At 37.3% G+C, this 11,109-nt stretch overlaps 1 protein-coding gene across 4 annotated transcripts in view; it reads right to left on the reverse strand.

Moving 5' to 3' along the window:
• LOC117303817 (FERM domain-containing protein 4A-like) overlaps positions 1 to 478 on the reverse strand; it is a 41,771-nt gene extending 41,293 nt beyond the window's left edge. For all 4 annotated transcript variants that reach the window (XM_033788211.1, XM_033788203.1, XM_033788193.1 and 1 more), the window contains exon 1: positions 114 to 478. The gene's annotated coding sequence lies outside the window, so the exon portion shown is untranslated. The remainder of the gene's footprint in view (positions 1 to 113) is intronic.
• Between the last annotated feature and the right edge of the window lie 10,631 nt (positions 479 to 11,109).

Raw genomic sequence — 11,109 nt, forward strand, 5'->3', positions numbered from 1 at the left:
TAAACAGAGTAAACTGTACATATTCATATAATATCTGAATTATCTGAATATATCTGAATTATGAATACGTATCTCAATCCAATTTATTCCAACATAAATTTAAATCTCATTACCTTTATAATAATATGTAGTACTTTTCAGACGGTTACACGCCTCGGTACGGTTTCACCACACAGCTGATCCGTGAAAAATCGTTTACGTACAAAGTATCCTTCAATCTTTAGTTATATCCCATGAAGAAAAACGGTAAATCCTTAGGCTCGAAAGAAGAAACCCGAGATAGTCTTACTGGATTGTCAGAGAGAGTCGATAACTGTTACCATATGCAAGGTACATGTGGCCGTAGGAAAGTTACACCCCTACTATGTGTCGCCCACACTCTAGCTCTCCAAACAGCAACTGACAAAATCGTCCCAACCTAGCCGGCCAGTGAATTAAGCAAGGTTACTTACTCAGTGAACCACAAGCTATGTATGATCATAGAGCTAGGATATTATCTACCACATCACACACAAACATACAGCATGACTAATCAACTCCAGCAGTCAAAGGAATCCACACCCACACACTCAATGGACTCACCCGGTCTACCAATAGTTTATTGCAGGGTCACAGCATTGTATAGAGGGGGGGTGGGGGGTAGTTCATTATAATAATAGCTAGCGGGAGGGATAATGCTTGATCTCCTATTCTTCGGGTCACAACGCACGGTCCATTCATGGTTTGGTTCCTAGAAGCTTAGGTGTTTGGAGCACCTTGAGCAGTTGATGAATGGTGTTGAATAAGACTGAAGTGTCCACCACAAAAGAGTCACTGTCAAATTTCACACTTGAAATTGCCACAAGACTGTCTTAAAAAAGGGCTCCTAATGGCCACTTCTTCTACAGCCATCTTTCCATAAACAGTACAACCTACAAGCATAGAGAATCTCCATGCTACAAGACAAGTGTTATTAGTCAGGAATGGTGTACAACAAGGAATGCATGGCTGTTAAATTTTTAATTAGCATTGAAATTCCAAGTGTGATTATTGTCAAGATTACATAATATAACCCCCTTGTAATCAGCGAGTGCCATTCATGTAGTTTTAATGAACGTTGACGGCCAGAAGTGAAATGCCGATCCCATGAGGTTTGGACCATGATCAGACAAAGATGTCTTTAATAATGACCAACATATTTTACTACAGAATGTGTTTTAGTTCCAAATATACGCACACTGTTTCAGTTAAGTAAGGGGGGTGAATATTCAGCAAAGATACACCAGAAGAGACACACACAAAGAGCTTCTTGAAAATACTTTCTTTCACTATCTCAGACTCAAAAGAAGATTCATCACAATTTTTCAAGTGTTTTCACAAGTTTCAACTTATGTTTTAACTAACTGGTTTTCTATTCCGCAACAACCTCAATAGATTTGTTCTTTTCTTTGAAACTTCTATTAAAAATACAAGATGGTAAAATAAAACAAGTTCACTTAAATGAGCAAATTGATCGCAGACAGTTTGCGGAAAAGTAGAATAGAAAACTACTTTGGGGAAATCCCTCCTCTCCATTTCAATGCCTTTCCTTGTCACTTCCCTGCTAGTGTTTTGCTCACACAATAATAACTCAGGGTTTATAGAAAAGAGTGTGGCTTTCTGGGTAGACTTTTGTTTGGGGAATAAATGCAAGGTTGAGCTACATGTAGGCCTTTAAAGGCAGTGGACACTATTGGTAATTACTCAAAATAATTATCAGCATAAAACCTTACTTGGTATAAAACATTGTGAGAAACGGCTCCCTCTGAAGTAACATAGTTTTCAAGGAAGAAGTAATTTTCCACGAATTTGATTTCAAGACCTCAGATTTAGAATTTGATGTCTTGAAATCAACCAACTAAACGCACACAACTTCGTGTAACAAGGGTGTTTTTTCTTTCACTATTATCTCGCAACTTTGATGAACAATTAAGCTCAAATTTTCACAGGTTTGTTATTTTATGCATATGTTGAGATACACCAAGTGAGAAGACTGGTCTTTGACAATAACCAAAAGTGTCCAGTGTCTTTAAGCAAAAGTACCATATAAGATTTAAGAGTATTTTCAGGCTACTACTTGAGTTTTTCTTGTTTTTTTCCAAGGGCAATTTTTGTTCTCAAAAATCAGACTAAAGAACATCATGCCTATATTTTGCTGTCTACGCAGAAGCCTCGACCCACCTATGGCAGTTTTAACCATTACATGAAAGTAACAAATTCCCTCACACTTTCCAACAAAGGAAATCATAAAAAAAAAAAAAAGTAAGTTCAGATTTCCAAATGTATGACAACTTTACCTCCGCATTTGTTACTAGGAACTTGGGTAGTCACCTGCGCTCATATTTCGATATTTGAACCACCACATAAATATTAAACACACTGTCCACACGTTCAAATTTTAAGTATCAGGAATTTAGGATATATGACAAATTTACCTCCGTGTTTGTTACTAGGAAGTTAAACTTCTCATATTTTGATATTTGAACCACCACACAAAAGTACCCACACTGTCCATACGTAAGAAATCAAGGTAAAATATATCAGCAATTTAAGATTTATAACAACTTTCACTTCCTTTTTTGTCACCAAGAAGAAAGAAAAAAAATACACGCCACATATTTGATATTAAAATTCTTTGTGAAAACCGATCCTCCGTTATTTTCCCAATGATGTCATCCCGCCCATTCACTTGAGTTTCACCAACACCGTGCGCCACTGACAACAGGTAATAAGATATGAATAATTGCCGTCATTAATCACCAAAACAGGAAGGTCCTGCGACTGAAACAAAACATGAGGTATAGGCCCTACACGTAGCAGCCTTGAATTACACTCTTGAAGGGAAACAGCAATTTTCCCTCTGGTATGAGGCATTTCTACGAGAGGAAACTTTAAACTTGGATTGAGACTTTGCAAAGGGCACCGCAGCGAAAGCAAAGGGCGCTATGAGAATTGCTGTGGGTGCCAGGGTGAGTGCCGTGGGTTATTTTGAGGCCTGCGTAGTGTAGAATGAGGAGGTTAACTGCACAGGCATCATTAGCATTCAGGTTGTCTCAGTGGTTTTGTTCGGCTGCCTTTCACCTCTGTGGAATGGTTTGAATCCCAGACCGGAGCCATTGGGTTTTCACTGACTCTTCCCACCTCGATTTCATAGATTTCCCTTTTTGGAGTTTTCCCTTCCACATCCAAAATTGACTAGAGCAGGATTTGAACATGCAACCTCCATTTTAATGGCTCCACCAACTGAGCTATCCAGCCCTTATGTTGGCGATCTCCCTATTTTGTCAACATCTTTTTTTCTGCGATGACTGTCCGAAACCATTCCACCTCAAACTTTTCTATAAGGCTTCTGACTGGCACTGCTGAACAAAGCTATTGACAAAGTAAGATCCAAAACATCGCGTTCTTGAAAAATGTTCTTAACTCACAATTTACAATTTTTCCTTGAATTAAAAACAACAAAGTAAAAAGTCAAGAAGGTTTGATACAGCGCTTCAGAATAAAAACACTTTAGTAACTCATTCAGATTTGCATCAAGGAAATGTCACCTTTGAATAATGCAAGGACAAAATCTGAAGGTAAATCTGTTATTCTTACCATTTCGCATTCTGATTAATCTTTTATTTATTACCCACAAGTACGAGAAAGCCACGATCCTCTCGGATTTCAACAATGTCAACACATCTTAATCCATCTTAATTGCGTCCTTTCAAAATGCTAAACGCAAAGCCCAGCAATCACGTTTTAACCCTGCCGTCCCGACAAAAAGCAATGTAAGAATGACCATTTTCATCAGACGAGCAACATTCAATACCAAAATAAAAAAGACAAGACGGTCTTTAATTACACGCCCACTCATTAAAGGGGTTATGCAGGTACCCTTGGCAGGTCAAGTTTTGGACGTGACATGAATCCCTACTCACTGCGAATTCAGATGTATGTAATACAGTAGTCGTTAAATTTTTAAGAAAAAAGGGAAAATTACAGAGCAATGTGTCAGGAGAGTCAAATAAATTTTGTCTCCTGACTCGGGAGTTTTTGAAAAAGATTATTTTTGTGACATCGTTTTACTCATTTCTAAAAAACCACAGCACCTCAGCAAGTAATATTTTAAGGGAAGTATTCTACTATCATCATCTTCAAACTGTGTTTTAGTTCAATGTAAATATGTTGACATTATGTTTTGTGTCGTACAAAAAGTACCCAAACCCCTTTAAACTCCTGCGGGTGGGAAATACATAATCAAAATGAAGGATGACAATCACCAAATGAGGGGTAATTGATGACAACTTCGTCTGGCAGAGATGACGGAGGACCCATCGCTGGACGAGATTTTCTTCATCAGACATTTACTTCATCAGACACTTCATCTCTTGTCGAGGTGTGAGATGTAACACCACAGTCGGATTATTGATTTGCAGAGGCCCAAAGGAGAAGGGGGGGGGGCTGATTATTGCGATGGGTGAGTCACTAGGTGTATCTACCTAGGGCCAAATAATGCAGACCTGTCGTTGGTTCAACATTCTTTGTTCTCTGTTTTTGTTTAGGGTTTCAAAATGGCTCCCGTGTCCAATTGCTCATAGATGCCTCATTATCAGATATCTGCTAAGCAGAAATAGGCAGGATACCAGTCACAGATGGTACATGTGCAATGGCATTTTGGCTGGTATAACCTAATTCTGGTAAACACTATTTCGTTAAGCTAAGCTACTTTTTGTGCCCGGTTTGTTCCGATCTACTCTCCATGTTTAATTCATTCCAGTGCCTATTTCTGCCAACCAGATATTTCATGGAAAAAAAACCTACCAAATCACATCAGGAACACAACACCCCTCAACACATTCAAGACCCTTCTGAAAGCCCACACTTGTTTCAGGAGTCCTAGTACCTCTGTCATGTCTGTGCGAGCAAACCTTTAAAGGAACACGTTGCCTTGGATCGGTCGAGTTGGTCTTTGAAAAGCGTTTATAACAGTTTGTTATAAAATGCATATGATTAGAAAGATATTTTAAAAGTAGAATATAATGATCCACACAAGTATCACTCGAAATTGCGTGGTTTCCTTTTACCTTGTCAACTAAAATGGTCGGCCCTTTATGGGAGCCAAATTTTTGACTCCCATAAAAGGCCGACCGTGTTAGTTCGCAAAGTGAAAGGAAAACCATGCAATTTCGAGGCAAATTTGTATGGATCATTGTGATCTACTTTTAAATCTTCTTTCCAACCATATGCATTTTAAAACAAACGGTTACAAACGCTTTTCAAAAACCAACTCGACCGATCATCCAAGGCAACGTGTTCCTTTAATTTGGGCGCTTTGTAAATTTTGTATGAATGAATGATTGATTGATTGATTGATTGATTGATTGATTGATTGATTGATTGATTGATTGATTGATTGATTGATTGATGATTGGTTGGTTTAGTATGTTTCTAGTTCACACTTGGAGATTTTTATCTGTAATCACCATTTTGTCCTTAAAGGATTCGGGTACTTTTTTAAAATGTCCACAGATTTACATTAAACTTACAGGGTTTGAAGATAATGATAGTGGAAAGCTTCCCTTCAAATATTACTGACTAAGGTTGTGTAGTTTTTGAGAAATGAGTAAAACAAGTCAACAAATAATTTTGGTCTCATGAGACCAAAATTATTTTAGCATGTAAAATCCCCTTAACCAGTTATGATATTATACCAAAACCTGGTCAATACGTTTTTACATGCTAAGTAATAGCATGCTAAAACTGAGACGAAAATTATTACTTTTACTCATTTCTCAAAAACTACAGCACCTCAGTAAGTAAAACTTCAAGGGAAGCTTTCTACCATCATTATCTTCAAACTGTGTAAGTTTAATGTAAACCTGTGGCTATTGTGTTTTTTGTTAGAAAAAAGTACATATATACCCTTTAAATGTGATATGAGGGATTGCATGGTGATCAGAGGTATCAGTATATATATTTGGTTTGTGGTAACACTACGTGTTTATTTACTTGCTGGTTAGACCATGTTCTTTTGAAACTCGTCTTGCTATATTTATAGTGTATTCCACAATTTTTTCCACAAAATTCGGGAGACATCACAGAGTTACCACAGAGGTTGTCCTTGGTGCAAAAATAAAAATGCTTCCCGACAGCATATGTTCGGTTCCAAAAGTAACATCCTACGACATTATATTGCATCCCTTCACTGTGAGTGTACTTTTGATGAATCGGGTTACACATGTACGTAAGTATTCTCATTTCTGAGGAAACTAAAGTTTTGAATGAAAATATTTTGAGACTACCCCTGTTGGTTTCATTGTTTCATTTCTAGAAACCAATATCAACAATAACATATTAAACTATTTGTTTTGTAAAATTAAAATGGTAGATGGTCTCAGTTTACGATTTCAAACCAGACCTACTTCAGAGGCATAAACAAACTGTACAAACAACAACAAAACCATTTATAGCAAAAAGAGAAGCAAAATTATAGCCAATCAAAGTTACTAATTTATAAACAGTTGGTTGGCTAATTATATGTGTATAATATATGATCATTACTGAAATTCACTGTATTCATAACCCATTGTCAGACTCTACGGCTCTTTCATGTTTGCTTGAATGAAAGTGAATCATGGTGCATAAAACAGCGGAAGGGACAACTCTCTACAAAACAAGACCATCTTTCCACCAATTAAAAGCTGCTCGCAGGCATTCAAGCATACTATACCAGTAAATCGCATTTAAACACAAAGCAATCCAGCAATTAGTCTGGCTTCGGGCACTTGTCTGGTAACCCAATCACCAACAGATGCTCTCATTTCAAGTCATTGTTCCCTAAGGATACTAATCCGCACTAATTGATAAAACAGTCTCTAGAATTTTTGTATTTTTTCTCCATTTTTTAAAGTGCCTTAATTCGTTCCGGTCTAAAAAATTCAGCATAATTTATTTAGAGAGCATCTGTTAAAATGCGCATTGGAAATTAAATTAAATTTTCAGCATTTGGAATTACAAAATTTACAATTCTAGTTCCAGAGGGAAAAAACAACAAACCCAAACCACAGCATGTCTTTAAAGGGAATGTATGTATAATTGTTTTTTGAAGCCATTAATATAAATGGACATATTTTTTATATACAATTATTAACTAACCTGTGAAAATTTCCTTTTAAAGGGTAGTAGAGTTTTTGGGATTATAGTCATTAAAGCGGTTATGTCTACGCAGGAAGAATAATCCACTATTGTCATAATTATAGCAGAAATGCTTATCAGATTCAAATGTTTCCATGATAAAAACTATTATCTTCCAGTACGCGCTAATCCACCAATCAGATGCTCGAACTACTAGGGGCATAAAAACATATATGCTACAACCTCTGTTTTATATCCTACTTCCTCTGTTTTTATTACACAGTGCGTATTGTGAAATGTCATTTTTTCCAGCTCCGTATACGGACAGTGCAAAAGTTACATTCTAAACTTTGTGCGCATGAATGCTGTTCGTCATGAAATAACGTTCTGAAAGTTTAAACTTTGCGCGTTGCACGTGAGACTGGAAGATAAATTCGTTATCACACGCGCGCTCGTGAAATACAAAAAAAATTAGCACTTCTGTGTCCCATGTGATAACTTATAATATCTTTTTCCATAACAACAACACACCCAAGTAAAAATGATTCTCAAAATGCTTCATACAACCGAAAGCTTCTAACACAATAAATTGTTATTGTCATTAATTCAAAGAACAAATTACCAAGTATATATATTCCCTGTAAATTAATAACAACGAGACATGTGTGTCGCTAATCGTTCAAAATTCTGCTGAGGTAGAGAATTTATTATCGCGTTTGATTTCACCCTCGCTAGGATTCCAATCGCTTGGGACTGTCTAATCCATAAAACCGGGCAAGTCTCTGTAAATGTCAACCGTATACTATTTCAATAGAAGGCTTGGAACGTTGTCAAACGTGGTTTGTGTACGTTGGAAGAGAGAGAGAGCAATATTCATCCAGGGTTTTTTTTTTTCCGTTTTCTTTTTTAAAATGAAAGTTTATCTTGAAATTGATCCAATATAGGGAAGATAGGGAAGGTAAAAGACTCCACTGAGACCGAATCGTGGTTTGAAAGTAAAAAAAGGAACGAGGACAAAGTAAACCGGTTTATAGTTACATCGGGGCATCAATATAACCACCTTGTTAAATTCATTCGGACAGTTTTCACTATTCAATACAATTAAAGGTGGAGTCATAATCTCCCAAGAGTGGTAATTTACTCAAAATAATTGTGAGCATAAAACCCCGCTTGGTTACAAGCAATGGAGAGCTGTTTGTAGTGTAAAACATTGTGAGAAACGGCTCCCTCTGAAGAAGTTGTTTTTGAAGTAATTTCTTGCCCTAAACATGGAGGTAGAATGCCCTAAACAAGGCTTAAATTGAAAGCCATTCATCAATAAGTGATTCAGCAGGCTACAAGAAGATAAACTAATCAAATGCACTGCTGCAAATACAGTTATGCATATCAGTTTATCAATAAGACTAAACCTTGGTTTATTATATCAAACTGAAACATCAGCAACCAGATACCCCCCTCTCCATTACATAACTCAATAATAAGAAACATCAGTCACCCAATAACTGGCTTGAGTAAACACACACATGTACAGTGTCAATTTATCTAATGGATTTTGGTTCTTCTCTACATGGTGCACATGTATATCCTTCGGGGTTACAATGTATCGCACGCCATATCCTTAAACCCCTTTCACATGGGAGAAATTTAGCAAGGGTTCGTACTGTTCAAGTTATCTTGCAAGATCTTGTCAAACATTGCTACATTTTACAACCATGCTAAAATTCAGCAAAGGACCAGTTAAATTGCTGTCATGTAAATGCACTTTAGCTTCAATTACTTGACTCATCTCTATGCTTGACTTCAGTTGTTTTAAAGGGGGGGGGGCTCAAAATCATGAGAGTTTTATATTGTTTACATCTGATTGACACAACAGTAGATCGGTGACGTCACTCATTGTAAATGCTTTAGAAGCCGGATCATGACATAAGAACCCCCCCCCCCCCCCAACACACACATGTCAGAATGTACAATATGAATCAAAAGACTGATCCACTATCGCCCCCCCCCCTTCCAACACGACACCCCTGTCAAATAATTGGAGAAGTGACCCCTTTCTTTGTATCAGTACCCACAAACAAAGACATTGACAAAATAGGGAGACTTAAAACAGAGTTGGTAGAGCGCTGGCATGTTAATCCGGAGGTCATTGGTTAGATTCCCACAGTCTAGTCAATTTTATTTTTTCAGCCCCAAACTTTAAGAAATGAATGGCGCAGTTTCTATAAAAGGTATGATTTTATTGGTTTCGTCCATGGGGCTGTGTACAAATCAGGCTCTGTGTCTCTTTTGTAAACATGTGATGTCACAAGTTGAAACATGAAGGTAGAGATGGGTAGGTCTACATGGACTTAATAGGTTGGATGTACACAGTACAGTCAATAACGAACTCAACTTTAACATGTGTCCCAAACTAGATTTCATTTTAAGGTCTTGTTGACAATAACTTGACAGTAATTTCCATCCACATGCATTGCCACAGAAAAAGCTCATCAAATTGAAATTGAACACAGCCTTCAACATGTTACGCGTACCCTAATCATTTTGTTTCTGTTCATAAAGGCTAGGACTGTCAAAATAACTTACGCCGCTGCTAATCGCTTCAGCAGCCATACCTCCAGAAAGAAGGAAAAAACTGTTGACAAAAACACCGGGTGTTTTAAATTAATCCAGCGCTTCCAAAATCTGCGTCTGGTTACTGGCGAGGAGTAAAGATAGTCAGATTGTCCCATGCCCAAATCCCGGCCAGAAAAAAAATTCTCCACATCCCGGTAATTTGGGTCGATAGGAATGTTTTTCAGATGACAGGGTTTGAGCGGAAGTCCAACTAGGAACCAATTATTTCCTCTGTGAGGAAGTCATATAGTTTGGATCTGCTCTAGATACATGTACAAAATGGGACAGGCATTCTTTGAGCGGCGTACTGGGTACCAGTTGCAGCTTCTTGTTGCTTCCGTAGTCAGGTGATCTGATTCCCACCTGCTTAAGGTTTGAGCAAGCATGAACAAAACATGTTGCCTGGACCCGTTCATATATCTTCAGAAAATTCCGTGACTAAGAACGTGATGAATAGCTTTTAATTCTGAATATTTTATTCTTTTCCGAGTGCTTGTTCACACTATTTTTAATTCTGGTCTTTTATGGTGAATGCATGGTATTATGGCTTTCCCTCCAAATTCAAGCCCTGTTGATTTGCATTTTTTAACGGCGTTAAAGACACTGGACACTATTGGTAATTGTCAAAGACTAACCTTCACAGTTGGTGTATCTAGACATATGCATAAAATAACAAACCTGTGAAAATTGGAGCTCAATCGGCCAATGAATTTGATAATAATGAAAGAAAAAACACCCCTGTCATACGAAGTTGTGTGCGTTTAGATGGTTGATTTCGAGACCTCAAGTTCTAAATCTGAGGTCTCCAAATCAAATTCGTGGAAAATTACTTCTTTCTCGAAAACTACATTACTTCAGAGGGAGCTGTTTCTCAAAATGTTTTATACCATCAACCTCTCCCCATCACTTGTTACCAAGATAAGGGTTCATGCTAAAAATTATTTTGAGTAAGTACCAATAGTGTCTACGCTTTTAATGTACTTTTACAAAAAAATGAACAATGTTCTTTTTATGTAGGGCACAAGAACAAGGGCACAAACACATTATAGTCCTTGATTTATCCATGATAATGGGAGGTGACATTGGAAGTTTTAGAGGCACTTAAGATCCTGTGAAAAGACAGCTTAAAAGGTCAAATGAAAGGCTCTTGCAGGTTGTTTTAAAAGCTCTAAAAGGTATTTTTTTGAAAAACACTTGAGAATCATTAAATGCAGTCGTCAAGGCGTGATAAATATAGATGTTAAATTTGCATTGGAGATAATAATATTGTGAATATGATTTGAGGCATCGCATGGTGAGGTATCAATATATATTTTTGGAGGTTTGCGGTAACACCATGTGTGTATCCACTTGCCAGGT

The sequence above is a fragment of the Asterias rubens genome, chromosome 2 (genome assembly GCF_902459465.1).
Source record: "Asterias rubens chromosome 2, eAstRub1.3, whole genome shotgun sequence".
Lineage (NCBI taxonomy): Eukaryota > Metazoa > Echinodermata > Asteroidea > Forcipulatida > Asteriidae > Asterias > Asterias rubens.